This window comes from Mastigoproctus giganteus, chromosome 12, assembly GCF_048544385.1.
Source record: "Mastigoproctus giganteus isolate SK-2022 chromosome 12, ASM4854438v1, whole genome shotgun sequence".
Classification (NCBI taxonomy): Eukaryota; Metazoa; Arthropoda; class Arachnida; order Uropygi; family Thelyphonidae; genus Mastigoproctus; species Mastigoproctus giganteus.
Window position 1 is genome coordinate 113,075,353 of NC_143586.1, and position 18,853 is coordinate 113,094,205.

An 18,853-nucleotide genomic window follows, 5' to 3' on the forward strand; every position below is an offset into this window, starting at 1 on the left:
GCTTTGTGCACTGGCTCATTATCCTGCTGGAAGTAACCACCTGACTGAGGATAAACTGTCAACATGGACAGATGCACTTGGTCAGCAACAATGTTTAGGTACGATGTGGCATTCTGACGTGAATCTGTGGGTATCAATGGACCCAGCGTCTACCAAAAAAACATTCCCCACACCATAACACTGCCCCTACCACCTTGCACAGTAGTCATCAGACATGACAGGTCCATGGAGTCATGTTGTTTTCGAAATAAATTCTGAACCTTCCATCCACATGATGCACCAGGAACTTTGACTCATCAGACCAAGCAACTGTTTTCCAATCCTCGATAGTCCAATGCTGGTGTTACTGTGCCCACAGGAGGCATACTCCCTTGTTCTTCATTAATAACAAAGGTATGCAATGTGGCCATCGGCTGTTGTAGCCCATTCGCAACAAAGTGTGACTAGTGGTCCATTGCAATATTTTGTTCTGCACACCAAGGTTGTATTCTGACGTGATGTGCGACATTGTGGCCTGTCTGTTTGCTTGTACAATTCTAGCCATCCTCCTCTGACCTCTCTCATTAACAAGCGATTTTCTTCCACAGGAGTGCTGTTGAGAGAATGTTTTCTGTTCATTGCACCATTCTCGATACACCCTTCAAACTGTGGTGCACAAAAAGTTCAGGAGAACTGCTGTTTCAGAGATGCTTTGTCCAGCACGTCTTGCACCTACTACCATGCCACATTCAAAGTCTGTTAGATCACTCCTTTTCCCCATTCTTGCTACGGTTTGTACACTTAACTGATACTAGAAAGGTTGTTCTGCTGCATTTATATCCACAACTGTGGTCATGTGACTTGCAACATTGTGGAATAGACAATTTGTGTGCACAGCAGAATGTACCTAATAAAGTGGCAGCACAGTGTATATTTAGTGTTATAACTGCATTGGGGGCACCTCCATATCCAGGTTGGCAGGAGCAGCAGTGTATAGCATACGCTTCTTGATTAGACTGGGGTTCAAGCCCGTGTATACCAAGTATGGAGGATGCGGAAGGTCAAGAAATGACCACCACATATCCCCGGAGCAATATGGCCTTAGTTGCTAATGCTCCTAAAAACCAAATAACAACAACAAGGTGGGTAGGAGCAGCAGTGCGTAGTACACACTTCTTGATTAGACCGGGGTTCGAGCCCTTGACCACCAAATACGGAGGATGCGGAAAGATCAGGGAATGACCACCGCATATTCCCGGAGCAATATGGCCTTAGCTGCTAATGCTCCTAAAAAAAAACCAAACAACAACAACAACAAATAACTGCATTTGAATATAAGTTTAGGGTTATATTTTGTATTGGAATTTTTGAAATTGAACAGAAATCATGACTCAGACCAGAGCAGCAAAAGGCTCAAACTAATAGGAGTGATGTGGCTCAGGGGAGTACGGGGGGGGGGGCAGTTGTTCTCTGAATTGGTTTTTGAAATGCACAAGCTTGTGGAGCAATCAGGAACGAGACATGATATTGCCAAGGGGAATATCTTTGTGTGTGCACAATGTAAGGAGTGTGAGGAAATCAGGCACCAACTCAGCGTTATGGGCCTATATGAGAGCTTGAAGGATAGGGATGGATACTCTCAATTTAAATTGAGGAGCCCAATAAGCTCTCAGCTGCCCACATCAATGCCTTGCACTTGAACATCACGCAACACAGCGGCAGCTCCCAAGGCTGAATATGCTGGCCCCAAAGTAACTAGTTGTTGTCGATGACTCTATTGTCAGGGGAACGGGGAACATATTATACAAAAAGGAAAGATGGAACAGGACCAGGGTATGTCTGCCAGGGGCAAAGGTTGATTACGTTGTAGAGCAGATGTCATCTTTTAAGGGCACAAAGTGTGATGTTGTTGTATATATTTGCACTAGAGGTAGTAAAGTTAATCCATGACTCCAGCTCACTTTATCGAACATTCCCTTGGTTTAATTATTTTCAATCACGCTTTTCAGGGAAAAGCGTGATTGAAAATGAATGAACTTAAAGCTCTAGAAACAGGTAAAAGGTAAAGTGCAGCCATTATCAACCCACTGCTGAGGAAAATGGACCATAATCTGCCACCCTAGTCCAGTGCGGGTTGGCAGATCGACTATATTCAGCAGTCAGGGGCTTGAACCCCGGTCTACTCAAAGAGCGTGTGCTACTGCACTCCCGCTCCTGACCACTCAGCTACGGAGACCGCCGAGTGGTCAGGAGCGGGAGTGTAGAAACAGGTATAGAACACTTAATGTAAAAATGACAAATAATCAAATCATCTGTGCAATTTGTAAGGTGGTTAAATCGGCTGTCTTTTGTGCAAGGGGAGATTTTGTAAACTGTGCACCCTCACAGTGTTATGGAAACTGAATAAAGAACAGTGGAAGATTTTCACAGTGGAACAGTGGAATATGTGATTTTTGTAACAGAAAGAGTGAAATCAACAGAGAAAATGAAATGGTAAAACCACAGAAAGTAGATGGCAGCATCCCAGGTACCTCGATAAATCCCCCTCACTGACATCATTACTGCCTGCTGAACCTTTTCATAACTAATGCAAACAAAACCAAGATTGCTTGTAATGGTTCCGCACAAAAACTATTATGCCTGAAAGCCCGGTGATCAACACTATCCAAGTAAATATAAACAAGTTAATAATTAGAAGCCTTAGAGACATCATCACTGAACACACGAAAACTATCACAGCCCTACAAACAGATAATGCAAGGATCATGTTAGGCAAGATGAAAAAAATTTCTGAATTCAACGCTGACCTCTTCACTGAAAACCAGTTCCTACAGGTATAGAACATAGAGATCCTGCAAGAAGTATCTCATATGAAAAGCCAACTTGAAGAACTTAAGAGAATGACTGTGAATTGAGTCACTTTGAAGCCTGGCCAATGTGTAGGACTCCCGTTCACCTGTGAAATTAACAAAACCTTACCACTCAGCTACAGTGACAGCCCAACATTAACCCCAGTCAATCAGGGTAATGGGATGACACATAAGAAGGGTGACGTAAATGCATACAATCAGACTTCCACACTGACAAAGAACCCAACACTGAATCAATTGATGAAGTAATGTTACAAGTGAAGATCCCCTAGCTCTTTCTGCAGCGAACCAAACACGCACACCTCAACATACCGAATCAAGCTTTGAATAGATTCATGATGACACCTACCATTCATCCTAATTCTATTATTAGAAACCATCAGGAAAACCCTTCAGAAACTCAACATCAATATCCAGAGGAAACAACAACAGATAATCGCAAAACCCAAGCAGCAAGGACAGCACTGCAGACAAGAAGAAACAAGAGATTGAGACGATCACATATTACTGGGACAGCCCCAACTACTTGGCTCCAGGCTAGTGGCAAGGCAGCACACATCAACCGACAACCCACTCACAGAAGCCTGTTCATTTCACAATTGGCTCCACACACAACCTCAGAGCAAGTTAAAAATGGCATAAAAGATAATTCGAACATATCTGTTGATTTATACCAACTACCCACAAAATGGCCTTCCTGTTCATCTTTCAAATTAGACTGCAACATAACCCAATACAAAATCTTGTGTCAACCATCCACTTGGCCTTGAGGGCTCCTCGTCAGGTGCTACTTTCAATTCTCTCCCTCACCAGATTTCAGCTACAGAGGCAAACACACCACGGTCACATTCAGGGTCCAGTCAACCCTACTAGCTGAGTCAGTACTAAAATTGTGGATGGAAGCTGATACACAATTCCTGTTAGGATATCCGAAAGAGACATCCCCAGAATAAACAGAAACAGACCGCAGAGGCAGCAGGTACTAAGGAAAATCCCCAGACATAATAGCTAGTCTATATTCTATCAGAATGCCCGCAGCAACCGTAATAAGCTTGAAACTGTAGGAGAGAGCTTTTACTCTGACACAATTTTGATGTGCTGTGCATAACAGAAACCTGGCTTGACTGAAATGAAGAGGATTTTCCATATGCAGTGTTGGCTGGCTATAATGTGATTCTCTGCTCCTGACAGGACAGAAGGGGGGGGGGACTCCTCTATAAAACACCACGTGCTTGTTACTAAGAATTACAAAAGCCATTCCACTAAGTTCGAAGGGCTAATTGCATTATGCCAATTTAAATCTGCTGGCATTGATATTACAGTTGTATACACCCTCCCCAGGATCCAATGCTGAAACCATCAATGAGATAATTAATTTGCTCATCCATGGGCTTCGTCACTCGGCAAGATATTTTATCTCTGGAGACTTCAACTTTTCCCTCAACTTGTGCTTCTTCAGTCCAGAATGCTAAATAATCTTCACCTATTAGGCATCCATCTAATTAATAATCTCCTGACCAGAGGTGACATCCATCTTGATCTTGTGCTATCATCAAGCAACTGTGAACTTCATTCTACAGCAGAAACAGCCTTTCAATCTGATCACATACCAATTTTAATTGACTTGTGCTTTCCGACTCCAAACAACATCTCCACTCAGCTCCATGCCAAGGTAATAATGATCCCAAAAGTACTCAACATTAGTAAATGTCTAGAAGCAGCCACTGCAGTTTCTTGGATTACACTTCAGCAATGTGATAATCAACTTGCCTTAGATCTTTTAACTTGCTGGCTCATCACAATATCTAATTATGGAGCCTCAAAGAAAATAAGGATCTCTGAATGTACAAGAGGATGGTGGATCCCTGAGCTTAGCAAAAGTTTTAAGCTTAAGCAGAAACTCTACAAACAATGGAAAAGGACAGGACTAATTTCAGACCGAATTGCATACTCCAAAGGACGAGCAAGCTTCAGCCGTCTCAAGCCAAAAATCGTCACGTTGAAATCGTACTTTGTAAGGGCAGTCCATCAATTATACCCATAGACATACAGATAGCCCTCGTTTTGCGCTGGGCCGATTCGCAATAGTGCTGATCACTAACCACAACGCTATTTTTATTTATTTATTTTGCAATTTTTTTTTTTTTTTTGCAATTTTTTTATAAATTGAAAGTTTTTAAAATTGTCAGACAATTTATCGGCATCAGACTGTGCTATGTATCGTGCACTTTTCGCGTGATTTCGGACAATCTCAGCCAATCAGCAATTAGTGCATTCGTATTCAACAAAGAAACCACTCGTGGATGCGGGTAGTAAAGGTTCATGTGGTGAAGCATTCAGTTGGTTGTTGTTTACGCTATTTACACGTGTTGGAAATTTATTACGCTAACTTTTTTTATTAATTATGCTATTAATAAATTAAATAATAATAATAATAGTGATAGTCATGTGCAGTTTTTTTCCAATCATGTTATAAAGTTTTTAATTTAATAGAATAAAGACACGCCATGTCTGGTAAAAGTAGTTAATTGAATCCTAGTGCAATATTCGAAGGATAGAATCTGATGAAAGCCACCGTAATGTGTGTAGGGCTATGAATATGCCTCCATCGACTATTAGTACAACTATGAAGAATGCTAATAAAATAAAACAATTGATGCAAAGTGGTAGGGGTTGAACTTTGGAACCTGGTACACATCCGGTTTACTAGACTGAGGAGGCTACGTCACTGCAGTGATCAACAACTTTCGCTCCTCCCACTTGCCTACGTTCAGCTTCTGTCACGTGACACCTTCCGCCCTCCCTCGCTGCCCCACAACCACGCCGAAGCGTCAGTTATGAACGAGCCCAGTTTTCGCCATGCTGAAGCGAGTGTCAGTTGTCACGTGACCGATTTCCGAAGCATATTTGCGGAAAGCAACGATGGCGAAGCGGCATGAAAGCTGATGCCGTCCCACCAACAACTGCGTGTCGGCGTACCAGTTTCCAAATTTACGTTGATCGCAGGACAACTGCCGACACTTTCACACGGCACGGCGATAGTAGCACTGATGCTAGAGTACGAAATTCTACGGATGCATTGCGATGATAGCAGGAGAACTACGTAACACATGCGGGAAAACATTCGGTTATCCGTTTAAAATTTATATACCGTAATTTCTTTCTAAAAATTATTAGGACACACCAGTAGGTGAATCTTGTTTTCCGAACTCAGTAATGTAAACTTAAAATTAGAAGAATAGACTCACTTACCAGATGTGGCCGGACTTTTCAATCCTCATCCATAGGTGGATATAACGCGCACACAGGACCCCTTTCGCACCGATCTTTTCACGTAATGCCCATTTAACCCTCCACCTACTCTACACTTCCACTCAACCATCCATAATATCCTTTGTCTCGGTTAATCGCATCATATTCCCACACTTAGGACATTTATATCGGGAGGATATCAAACCAACACTCATGCACCATTCAACTACATTCATAAAAGTACTATCATACTGCAAACGAATAAAAAAAGTAGAAGTTAATCTCTCTAGAGGGTTCATGGCGAGCGATCTTTGAACAAGCGAGCTTCTCAAAATGAATGAATGGCAATTCGCAATTGCTTAGGAGGAATCATTACTTTTCAACACAAAGAGCGGGTACTGATAGCGAATCAAACCAAATCAATAGCAAATGACCGCTAATTAGTAACCAATCAAAGTGATAGTCCGTAATTTTTTGTGCTAAAAAAAAAAAAGACAATACTATTAGATGCACAATGCAACGAAAACTAAAATGTTATGACAGGAATAAATGAACAAATGAAAGCATCAGATTTTACATGCAACGTATAAATTTTGCTACCGCTCTAAATTAAAAAGTCTGGTGAAAGGCAGTCATGTTCATCATATTCCTGCCATAACATTTTAGTTTTCGTTGCATTGTGCATCTAATAGTATTATCTTTTTTTTTTTTTAGCGCAAAAAATTACGGACTATCACTTTGATTGGTTACTAATTAGCGGTCATTTGCTATTGATTTGGTTTGATTGGCTATCAGTACCCGCTCTTTGTGTTGAAAAGTAATGATTCCTCCTAAGCAATTGCGAATTGCCATTCATTCATTTTGAGAAGCTCGCTTGTTTAAAGATCGCTCGCCATGAACCCTCTAGAGAGATTAACTTCTACTTTTTTTATTCGTTTGCAGTATGATAGTACTTTTATGAATGTAGTTGAATGGTGCATGAGTGTTGGTTTGATATCCTCCCGATATAAATGTCCTAAGTGTGGGAATATGATGCGATTGACCGAGAGAAAGGATATTATGGATGGTTATGAGTGGAAGTGTAGAGTAGGTGGAGGGTTAAATGGGCATTACGTGAAAAGATCGGTGCGAAAGGGGTCCTGGTTCTCGGAGAGCAAGTTGCAAATGTCTGAGGTGCTGCTTCTGACCTATTATTTGGTTCAGAAGTTGCCCTGTGAACATGCAATACATGATTTGCGTGTTAGTTCCAGTACCGTTTCTGACTGATGTAGCTTTTGTCGGGAGGTGTGTGTTGATGCCTGTGTCAGAGAAAGTTGCATAATAGGTGGCGAAAATGTTGTGGTCGAAATTGACAAGAGCAAGTTTGGAAAAAGGAAATACAACAGAGGAAGGCGTGTAAAGGGCAAATGGGTTTTTGGAGGTGTTCAGAGAGGCACTACACGGTGTTTTTTCAGGGTCGTTGAGAGCAGGAGTAAAGATGTCCTGCTAGACATCATTAAGTCTTTCATTTTGCCGGGTACTACAATAGTATCTGATTGCTGGAAGGCTTACGATTGCCTAGGGGATGAAGGATTTACGCATATAGCGATAAATCACTCGCTTCATTTCAGCGATCCTGAAACAGGAGAAAACACGAACAGTATAGAGGGATCATGGAGTGCGATCAAGAGACAGATGCCGTGCCGGACTGCTGAGGATCAATTTGATTCTTACTTGGCGGAATACATGTGGCATCGGAAATACTCACAGTCAACCGATCTCATGAAGGAATTTTTAAAAGCCGTGTGCACGTTATATCCACCTATGGATGAGGATTGAAAAGTCCGGCGACATCTGGTAAGTGAGTCTATTCTTTTAATTTTAAGTTTACATTACTGAGTTCGGAAAACAAGATTCACCTACTGGTGTGTCCTAATAATTTTTAGAAAGAAATTACGGTATATCAATTTTAAACGGATAACCGAACGTTTTCCCGCATGTGTGACGTAGTTCTCCTGCGATCATTGCAATGCATCCATAGAATTTCGTACTCTAGCATCTGTGCTACTATCGCCGTGCCGTGTGCAAGTGTCGGCAGTTGTCCTGCGATCAATGTAAATTTGGAAACTGGTACGCCGACACGCAGTTGTTGGTGGGACGGCATCAGCTTTCACGCTGCTTTGCCATCGTTGCTTTCCGCAAATATGCTTCGGAAATCGGTCACGTGACAACTGACGCTCGCTTCAGCATGGCGAAAACTGGGCTCATTCATAACGAGCTTCGGCGTGGTTGTGGGGCAGCGAGGGAGGGCGGAAGGTGTCACGTGACAGAAGCTGAACGTAGGCAAGTGGGAGGAGCGAAAGTTGTCCATCACTGCAGTGACGTAGCCTCCTCAGTCTAGTAAACCGGATGTGTACCAGGTTCCAAAGATCAACCGTGGTAGGTAAAATTTTTCGTGCCTGGAACCTAACCCTGTGATTTCCAATTAACTCCATTATATAAAGGGTTCCATTTGCGCCTGTCCCTCCGACGTAAATCGAGGGCTACCTATACTGTGGAGTCACCGTGAGCCGAATGATATTCCCATGTCTGATGATGATGTGCCCAGTAATGCACTTGAAATCATCGCCAAACATTATTCGGTTGAGCGGCACAATCTTGATCCCTAACAGGATATTTAAATTGTTGATTATTCGAGTGATTACCGCCAGCGCTCATGGCTTGAAGCCACCAATAATAGTACTATGAATTGGACGAGGGGAGTACACTTACACTTTACACCCTATTATAGAATGTACTGTATTGCAGTGCGAGGAGCGCTGGCGATCATCACGTGTACGTAATTCTGCTTTACCGACAGCAGACTCGTGATACATGATCATGCCCAGCTGACTTGTGCTATTGTAACCATCAATATATACTGAAGTACACCATTCACTCACTGACCAGCCGATGAAGAGGCACTTCGCTTCGAAAGCTACTATATATTTTAACGCTTTTATTATATAAATTTTAACTCTTTTATCGTATTGTATTTTAACGCTTTTATCTTATTTTATTTCTGTTTTACCTTATGTATATATCATTTTTAGTTTAATAAACTTATTTTAATCAGTTAGTGAGTCGTCGCACAAGGCCTGTTTTCTAATGCACTTGAAATCATTGTATTAACAAGACAAGACCTTTTATATGCAATTAATAAATTGCCTGCAACTGGTACTGTAGCAATCGACAAAGTACCAAAGCAATACACAGTTTATCATTAATTGTTTGAGCCCATATCTAAGTGATCCCCTCTTAGTAATTTTTAAAAATTACTAAGAGGTAATAGTAATTTTTAATATCACCATATTAAAAGGAGAATTTTTCCCTCCAACATGTAATATGTATTCTGTTAGGCCACTACGAAAGTTTCCCAGCCAGCTGAACCCAAGCACTAATTATTGAAGTTGCTTGAGAAAACTACTGAAAACACTTACCACGCACATTCTTCCTCACTGACCTCAGCAAATTCATTATGCTTTGCATGACAGATCAACAATTAGTAATCTACTTACGACTACCAATGCCATCCTTGGATCATATGAGAAGAAAGAAGAAATAGCAATCACATATCTAGATCTGCAAGCTGTGTTCAATAGTGTCAACATCCCAGCCTTGGCTCCAAGCCAGTGGCAATGCAGCACACATCAACGTTATTATGCAGCACACATTCAAAATTACTATCACATCACAGGCCATGTATTAAAGTTTGTAACATCCCTTCTTTGGAATAGAACCACTAAACAAATACAAGCAGGCATGGCACAGGAGGAGTCCTGTCTGGAATGCTTTTCATAGATATGATATCATATGCAGATGATTTTAAGATCTTAGCAAAAATAAATTCGACTGATGAAGCAAAAGACACCACAGTAACCATCAACAAGACTTTATCAGAAGTACAGCAGTACCTCACGAAATTTGCAAGTCACCTGGAAGTAAACCCTGAGAAATCTGCCATCATTGTATTCTCACTTAAACCCACACCAACCATGATTCGACTTGCGATTGATGGAGTCCTGATCCCCTGCATCGAAAAGCAGAGAGATCTGTGTGTGACCTTTGACAGAAAATTAAGATTCCATCATCATATAGAAGAACTCTGTGCCAAAGTCAACAGGAAATGGTGGGTTGCCAAGCAGCACTTGCTACATATTCAGAATGCAAACCTGAGAATAATGTATATCAGAACGATAATTTTCAGAGGTGTACTGTATGGAGTAGAGTTGTGGGCTCTGCTGCAAACACCACAATTAAACCATTAAACGCTGCAGAATACTGGCTCCCGAAGTGAGTGACCAGGAAGTGACATCTCCCACCACAGCATCATACAACACCAGTGGCCTAGCGCTGAATTTAATCAGGTTTTCAGCATTAATGCATAAAAGAAGACTCATCTTCACCATAAAAATCACAGGGTCCAACATTTGGGACACTATGTGCTGGGCGCCTCCGTAACCAGGTGGGAAGGAGCAGCAGTACATAGCAAACGCTTCTTGATTAGACCGGGGTTCGAGCCCGTCACCACCATACTGAGGATGCGGAAAGGTCAGGGAATGACCATCGCATAATCCCGGAGCAATATTGCCTTAGTTGCTAATGCTCCTAACAACCAAATAACAAACAAACAAACACTGTGTGCTGGCAGATCCCCCAACCATCTCTCCGCTCCACTCCCATGCTTCTTGCTCTTCCTTCAAGGCTACAGTTTAAAGATTGCTTCCTCCCGTATCAAAAGAGCCATCTAGTTCAATCCCTGGATGCTGACTTCTGTGAAATGATAAATGATAAAGAGTATAGACGACTCATCCGAGATCTGCATGTGGTCTCCACAACTGTCACTTGAAAAACAAACTCAAGGAAACTATCTTTTCTTATCGCAATTTTTATTTATTTTTTTTTTGTATTAGTTTTCCTTTCAAGATAATACGGGATCCATTTTTTACTGCTGTTGTCAATCCAAGTACTGCGCATTCTCTCAATTAGGTACACTGGGACAAGCTGTCATATTTATGGAAATGGGAGATCCTACAGCAACAGCAATTCCAATTTTCTGTTCATTTTTTTTTTAATATTCGGATTGTTGCTTCATTTAAATTGAAACTTTTTGCAACGAATTATACCTTTCCCCCATTTTTAAGACAATCCGAAATTTTTATCTTTGATTCTAGAGAAATAAAGTTTATTTTCAGCAGTGGTTTTTTTGCTCTCCTTATGCACAAATTTAGGGCTGGAATTTAATTCATAACAAAGCCGTTATTCCAATACAGCTCTCAAGATCAGTTTATTAATACATACCCGGAAAAATTATAAACAATCAAATAAGAACCAAAATAACCTTACAAAAATCTAAAGAGTCACGAACTGCAGGCTTCGATGTCACAATTTTTTATGGTCTCAAACAAGCACAAGTTCAATAGCACAGTACCTAACACAGAAATTTCCCAACAAAATAAAATACGAGGATCTCCCAATTGTTGAAAATTACATCCAACATAATATCAGGGTCCCAAGCGTGACCATAAGGTCATATAAAAGGTCATGAGCATGGTTTATAAATTGTATTAGTTACCAATTCAAATCATTAAAATGCACTATATTTTTCAAAAGCATATTTCTCGAGGTTACGACCATAAAACAATTTAAAAAAATTGTACTTTCCAGTTTATTGGGCTTTTTTGTTACTGCAAGCATTTAGCATTAGCATTAGTAGAGGCATATGATGCAAGAAAGCAAGCTTATGCAGCATTAGCCAAAAAAAAAAAAAAAAAAAAAAAACACTTCCACTTCACCCCCCCCCTCCGTGCGTTCGAAATATCTGTCCAGCTGAGCCTTAAATTTATTTAGGCTATCAACTTCCAACTATCAACATACCAACCAAGAAATATTGTTCAAGATTCAGGCCAAAATGGTTGTCAGATGAACTAATGAGACATTTGGCAGAGAAGAAAAATGCATGGGATACGTATAAATTAATGGATGACATGGAAGCCTATGATAGATATAAGTTGGTCTGTAACCAAGTCACAAAGGAGATTAGGCAGGCAAAGGCAGATTATGAGAAATCCTTGGCAAAGGATGCAAAGAAAAAGAGAAAAGAGTTCTTTACCTATTTAAACTAAAGAAGGAAAGGGATGAATCAGATTGGTCCACTGGATGTTGATGGTTCAACAGTTGAGGCTCCTGCTCAGGTGGCTAACAATCTAAACGAGTATTTTGCATCTACATTCACACATGAGGAGTTATTCAGGAAGGGGAATGTCGTAGGTGAAGTAAACATTGGCAGTGAGCTAGATGATTTTCTAATAACTGAGAGGAAAGTGGAGGAGAAATTGTTGAGGTTAAACATAAAAAAAGGCACCCGGGGGTGGATGGGATCTATCCAGTTATATTAAAAGAGGCAGCAAAGGAAGTAAGCAAACCCCTGGCCATAATTATGAGAGCTTCTTTGAACTCAGGGGAGGTACCCATAGACTGGAGAAGTGCAAATGTAACCCCAATTCACAAAGGAGGATCAAAGGCTGACACAAGTAATTATAGACCTCTTAGTTTAACTTCGGTTCCAGGAAAATTAATGGAGGCACTGGTTAAAGAAGCACTGCAGGATGATCTGCACAAGAATTCAGTTATAGCTCAGACACAGCATGGTTTTGTTAAGGGCAGGTCTTGTCTGACCAATTTGATTGGATACTATGATGTAGTCACAAAAGAACTGGATGCAGGGAATAACTTTGATATTATATATTTGGATCTTAGAAAGGCTTTTGATACTGTTGCGCATGGAAGACTGCTGCACAAATTGGAGCAGTGTAGCATTGGAGGCAAACTGCTGCTATGGATAAAGGGATGGTTGAGTGGCAGAAGACAGAGTGGTAATCAATGGCCACTGCTCCACGTGCACTAATGTTATTAGTGGAGTTCCTCAGGGTTCAGGGTTGGGTCCATTGTTGTTTTCTGTATTTATAAATGATATAGATGATGGTATATCAAGCTTAATGTCCAAGTTTGCACACGATACAAAGGTTGGCAGGGTTGTTAAGGACACTACTGATGCTATGCTGCTGCAACAGGATCTGCAAAGGTTGAGCAGATGGGCTGAGAGGTGGCAAATGAAGTTTAACATTGACAAATGTAAAGTACTACATATGGGAAACAGTAACCTCAGATCAACGTATCAACTCTGTGGTACTACGCTCAGTAACTTCAGATCAACGTATCAACTCTGTGGTACTACGCTGACAGTGGTAGAGAACGAAAAGGACCTGGGGGTAATTGTGCAGGCAGATATGAAGTTCTCTGAGCAGTGCAGACGAGCTGCAAGAGTAGCTCATGGTGTCTTGTCAATGATATACAGGAATTTTTCTAGCAGGGATAGGGATGTGATTATTCCCTTGTATAAGGCATTGGTCAGGCCACACCTTGAATACTGTATACAGGTCTGGAGGCCTCATTTCAAGAAGAATGTAGAGCTGCTGGAACGAGTACAGAGAAGGGCAACAAGATTAGTGAATGGAACAAAGGGTTGCTCTTACGAAGAAAGGCTTAAGTTTTGCAAATTACAGAGTCTGGAGACTAGGCATCGGCTAGGTGATCTGATAGAGGTGTACAAGGCTTTGAATGGCTTGAGCATCCTCAATGCCGATGGGATTCTTCCTCTTGCTCAGAATAATCACCTGAGAGGGCATAAATTCAAATTGAGGAAGGACGGATGTTGGATAGATGTGCGGAAATTTGCCTTTAGCCACCGGGCAGTTGGTTTGTGGAATAGACTTCCATCACTTGTTGTTGAAGTTGATAGCCTAAACAAATTTAAGGCTCAGCTGGACAGGTATTTCGAACGAACGGAGGGGTGAAATGGGAGTAGTGGTTGTGCTTTTTTTTTTTTTTTGGCTGATGCTGAATAAGCTTGCTTTCTTGCATTATATGCCTCTGCTAATGCTAATGCTATCAAGATGGTTTGCACGAATTTATGCAGTTCAGCCAGTTGCAAAACATTTATCCGCTATTCGAGCTGCTGTGAATGAAGTGGACTTTCTGAAACTTCAACCACATGCATGTGCCGAATTAACTTCTGTTGATCAATATTTGGAAGGATTCGAATACATTCTTTTATCAACGATGTGGATTGAAATTTTAACCTTAATACAAGAAACAGATCTATTAATGAAGCGTGCAATGCGAAAAACACAGAAAACCTCGAGCTGAAAAATGCAGAAAAAGTTATTTCAACAATTTGACAAGACAGTGGGGAATGGGACAGGATTTAACAAGCCAAAGGAAACTGCAGGAAATTCCAGAGTTTCAAACAGCGTACAGTATAAAAACAGTCGGGCGCCAAAACCATTACAGAATCAACTTTGTTTCTGCATTACTGCAAGCAATTATAAACGGGTAGTAAACCCTATCTTCTTGCATTTGCCAAAATTCCGATAGATGGAATTCTGTGGGTTTTTTTTTTACGTTATTATTGTGAAATGTGATTCCCCTTTACTGAAATCTTCAATTGTATAACAAGCATAAATAAATTTTCAGAATCTTCTCTTCATTCCTGTTTTTTTTAAGCATCATAAAATTGTCACTCCTTGCGAATCGTGTTAGTTGCAATATTGTGTCCGTTAAAAAATGCTTATGCATGCAATCGTGAAATATATAAAGAAAAGAGAAGAGAAGAGATTATCATGGAAACAATCGCCTCTTGAAACCTTTCTGAAGAAGACGACTCCATGTGTAACAAACCAACGAGTGCCAAACCAATAATGAGTGATCAACGAGTGTGCATTTAGTTGATGATGATGAAGAATAAACATTCTTTAAAATTTGTAAGTCGTAAATAATTTCTCTATTATTATAATTTGCTTGATTTTACAGGCTACGTTTTCATTTCTTCCGATAAATCAATCATTGAGTAGGAGACCGGAGATAAATCAATCATAAGAGTAGGAGACCGGCAGAATTATTTAACAAGTACAGGTCACTGTTGACAAAAAAGCCGTGAATTACGGTTGAATTTGAAAGTGTCTGCAATTCTGCCCAGACACGATAGGAGGGAGTATATGATGAGAGCCGTGTCGATCAATTCGGCCCTGGAAAGATTGTGCAAGGCTCAAGGGGTAGAATTTTTTTCAGCCTGGTCGGTACTTGTTAACAGAAGGGACTGCTTCTACAGGGACGGGATACACTTAAATAGAAAGGGTGCAAGAATATTTATTTTTATTTTATTAATAGCAAGATACACAACAGGTAACCATTAACAGTGTATCTGAGATCAGATCAAAAAACATAATAACAATAATATGAAATCCAAAGGACAATAAACATTGATATAGATTCAAACAATAAAAGCATATGTACAAAAGGGGATTGTATTAAGTTAAGTCACCGGTAAAACAAGTAATAATTAATCCCTTAGAGAATAGAAAAATAATATAACAAATAATAAGCTACAATAATTAGATGTGAGCTAGTCACTTTGCAGTTTAAGAGAAGAGGCAAACTTGTAGATGGAGTTCATCAGTGATTGGGAGTTGTCAAAGAAGTCAATGAGAGAGTCATTTGCTGATTTGCTGATTCTGTTCAGTGGACTGAACTTCATAAAGTCCGTGTTGGCAGAGTCAAGGCGAAACGGTGTAAGGTTCCTGACTTGTCTACAAGGAGCATTGAAGTTTATTTTACTTAGGATATCAGATGCTTCGTAAATTCCAGTGATTACTTTGGCTAGAAGGGCGATGTCAGCAGTAACTCTTCTAGTGCACAGAGGCCTCAGATGAAAGTAATCACACAGCGATTCATAATACACTGAGTGATAGAATAGAGGATTGCGGTACGTAAGGTAACGGATAAAGTTTTTTTGGACTGCTTCAATTTTGTTAGTTAAAGTCTTTGTGTGAGGATTCCAGACGGATGAACTGAATTCAAGGTTTGGCAGAACAATAGTTTTATAAAGGATAACTGCATATCTGTAGCTTTTGAACTTGTATGTGTTCCGTTTGATGAAACCCAGTGTTTTGAATGCTTTGCTGGTGATTTTAAGGACGTGGGCATCGAATTTAGCACTGCTGGAAAAGAGAATCCCCAAGTCGTTAACTTGGTCACACCTTTCGATGATCACAGAGTTAATACTATACTCCGTATTCATTAGTTGTGGAGATCTGCAAGATGAGAAAGAGATTACTTTGCACTTCGAGGGGTTAGCAGACAAGCCATTCAGAGATAGCCACAGAGAGAATTTATTGAGAGCACATTGAAGCTGTTGAGAATCGGTAGTCTCCTTCACTGCTGAGTAGATCTTAAGATCATCTGCATGGAGAGCAACTTGAACATTGGAGGTGTAGATGAAAGAAGGAAGATCATTTACGAAAACAATGAAGAGAAGAGGACCTAAGGGAGAGCCTCGTGGTACTCCGCTTAGTGGTATAAAACAGTCTGAGTTCACTTGATCGATGATAACGCTCAAGGAACGATGCGTAATATAGCTGCGTAGCCATGAGAGCAAAGGGTCACGGATACCATATAGCTTAGGTTTTTTCCAGAACTTGTTCGTGCGGGACTTTATCAAATGCCTTAGATATGTCTGTGTAGACTGCATCAACTTGTAGGTGGTTATCAAGAGCTTCAGAGGTGTATTGCCAGAAAGGAAGTAAATTTGTGACTACTGACTTGCCACTGCAGAAACCATGTTGACTCTGATCGATAAAAGGCTTGAAGAATTCGAAGAGATGTTTGTGCACTGCTGTGTCGAAGTGTTTAGCCAGGCTGTTTTGCAAGGTTATGGGTCTGTAATCGCATACGTCATTTTTATCACCTTTTTTGAAAATAGGAACTACATTGACCTGCTTAAAGTGCTTAGGATACTTCCCCAGCCTGAGAGACAAGTTGAAGATCCGCAGTATGAAGGGTTTTAATGTATGCTGATGCTATCAAGGCAGTGTAAGATGGGTCGGAAAACTGCTAGCTTGAGAGGGCATACAAGAACTAATAGATGAACAGTATCCACTGGCAGAGGTGAAAATGATTCTTGCGCTGCTTCTATTGGAATGAGCAGAAGCCTGGAAAACAAGATGCAGGATATTTCAGAGACTGCTGGGAGTCATTGCGGTACAAGTAAACACATGGGTTGTGTTAGGGTAGCTAAGAAAAAGAACAGGTGCATGTATATTTGCTTGTACACCAATACTAGGAGTTTGGTAAATAAATTTGGTGAATTTGAGGTATTGCTCAAAGCATCAAAGGCGGATATCGTTGGGATATCAGAGACGTGGTGTCACGCTGATATAAGGAATGCAGAACTGGAATTTGGGGAGTACAATGTCTAGAGAAAGGATAGACAGGATAGGAAGAGAGGAGAGGTTATTCTATTAGTTAAGAAACATGCAAAATCCAAGGAAGTGAAGCCAGTAGATATCACTGGACAGTGCAGTGTCGAGTCAGTTTGGTGTGACATAAGCATTAGGAGATCAAAATTGAGAGTAGGAATGTGCCATAGGCCTAATGACTCTGATGAGTATAATAAGAAACTGTACAGGGAAATAGAGTGGGCCAGTAAATCAGAGAGTCTTATAATGGGTGATTTTAATTTCCCAGATATTGACTGGAATTTGTGGGTTATTATTATTATTAATATCCATATGATGCAAGGAAGCCTGAGGCTTATGCTGCACCAGGAAAAAAAAAAGTTCCCGAGTAACCCTGAGAGAGAGAGAGAGAGAGAGAGTCAAAAGTAGAAGGGAATCACCAAGAAAGAGAAGAATGATAATATCCAGCTCAGGACCCTGGGTGTGCCTAGCCCATACTCACCAGATGTGAGCCCCTGGGGTTAGTCACTCACAAACCAGCAAAGCTTTTGTGAATTTATTGGATGATTGTTTTCTACATGAGCATGTTCGGGAGGCAACTAGAGGGAGTAATACCTTGAATGGTTTGAGCACGTTGAATTCTGATGGGATCCTTCCAGTTGTTCAGATTACGAACCTAAGGGGGCATAAATTCAAATTAAGAAAAGACAGATGTAGAATAGATGTGCGGAAATTTGCCTTTAGGCAGAGGGTGGTTAACTGCTGGAACAAACTTCCATCTGTCGTTGTGGAAGTTGATAGGTTGGATAAATTTAAGGAGGAACTGGACAGGCAATTTGGAGGAAATGGTGTGATTATTTTTTTATTTATTTATTTTTTTTTTTTGGCTGATGCTGCATAAGCTCATACACTTGCTTTCTTGCATCACATGCCACTGCTACTACTACTACTACTGCTACTACTAATACTCTTGATTTGATTATCAGTAGTGATTTTTCATGCATTAAGAATCTGCAGATAGAGGAACCACTATGTGTCAGTGATTACAGTGTGGTGAAGTGGGATTTACTCAAAAAGGTAACTACCATGAGGGGTAAAGGGAAGGGTGTTTGCTTTCGTAAAGGTGATTACGGTGGTCTCAGACAGTATTTAAATTCTATACAGTGGGACCAAATGATGATGTTACCAATAGCAAATTCAAAATGGGAAGCATTCAAAGAACTTATCTTGGAAGCTACTAGGCTTTACATACAAACTAAGAAATATTGTTCAAGGTTTAGGCCTAAATGGATGTCAGATGAACTAATGATACATATGACAGAGAAGAAAAATGCTTGGGATACATACGAATTAATACGTGACGCAGAAGCCTATGTTAGATATAAGTTGATCTGTAACCAAGTTACAATTCGCCGCAACCTTTTTCCATCTCTACTCCCA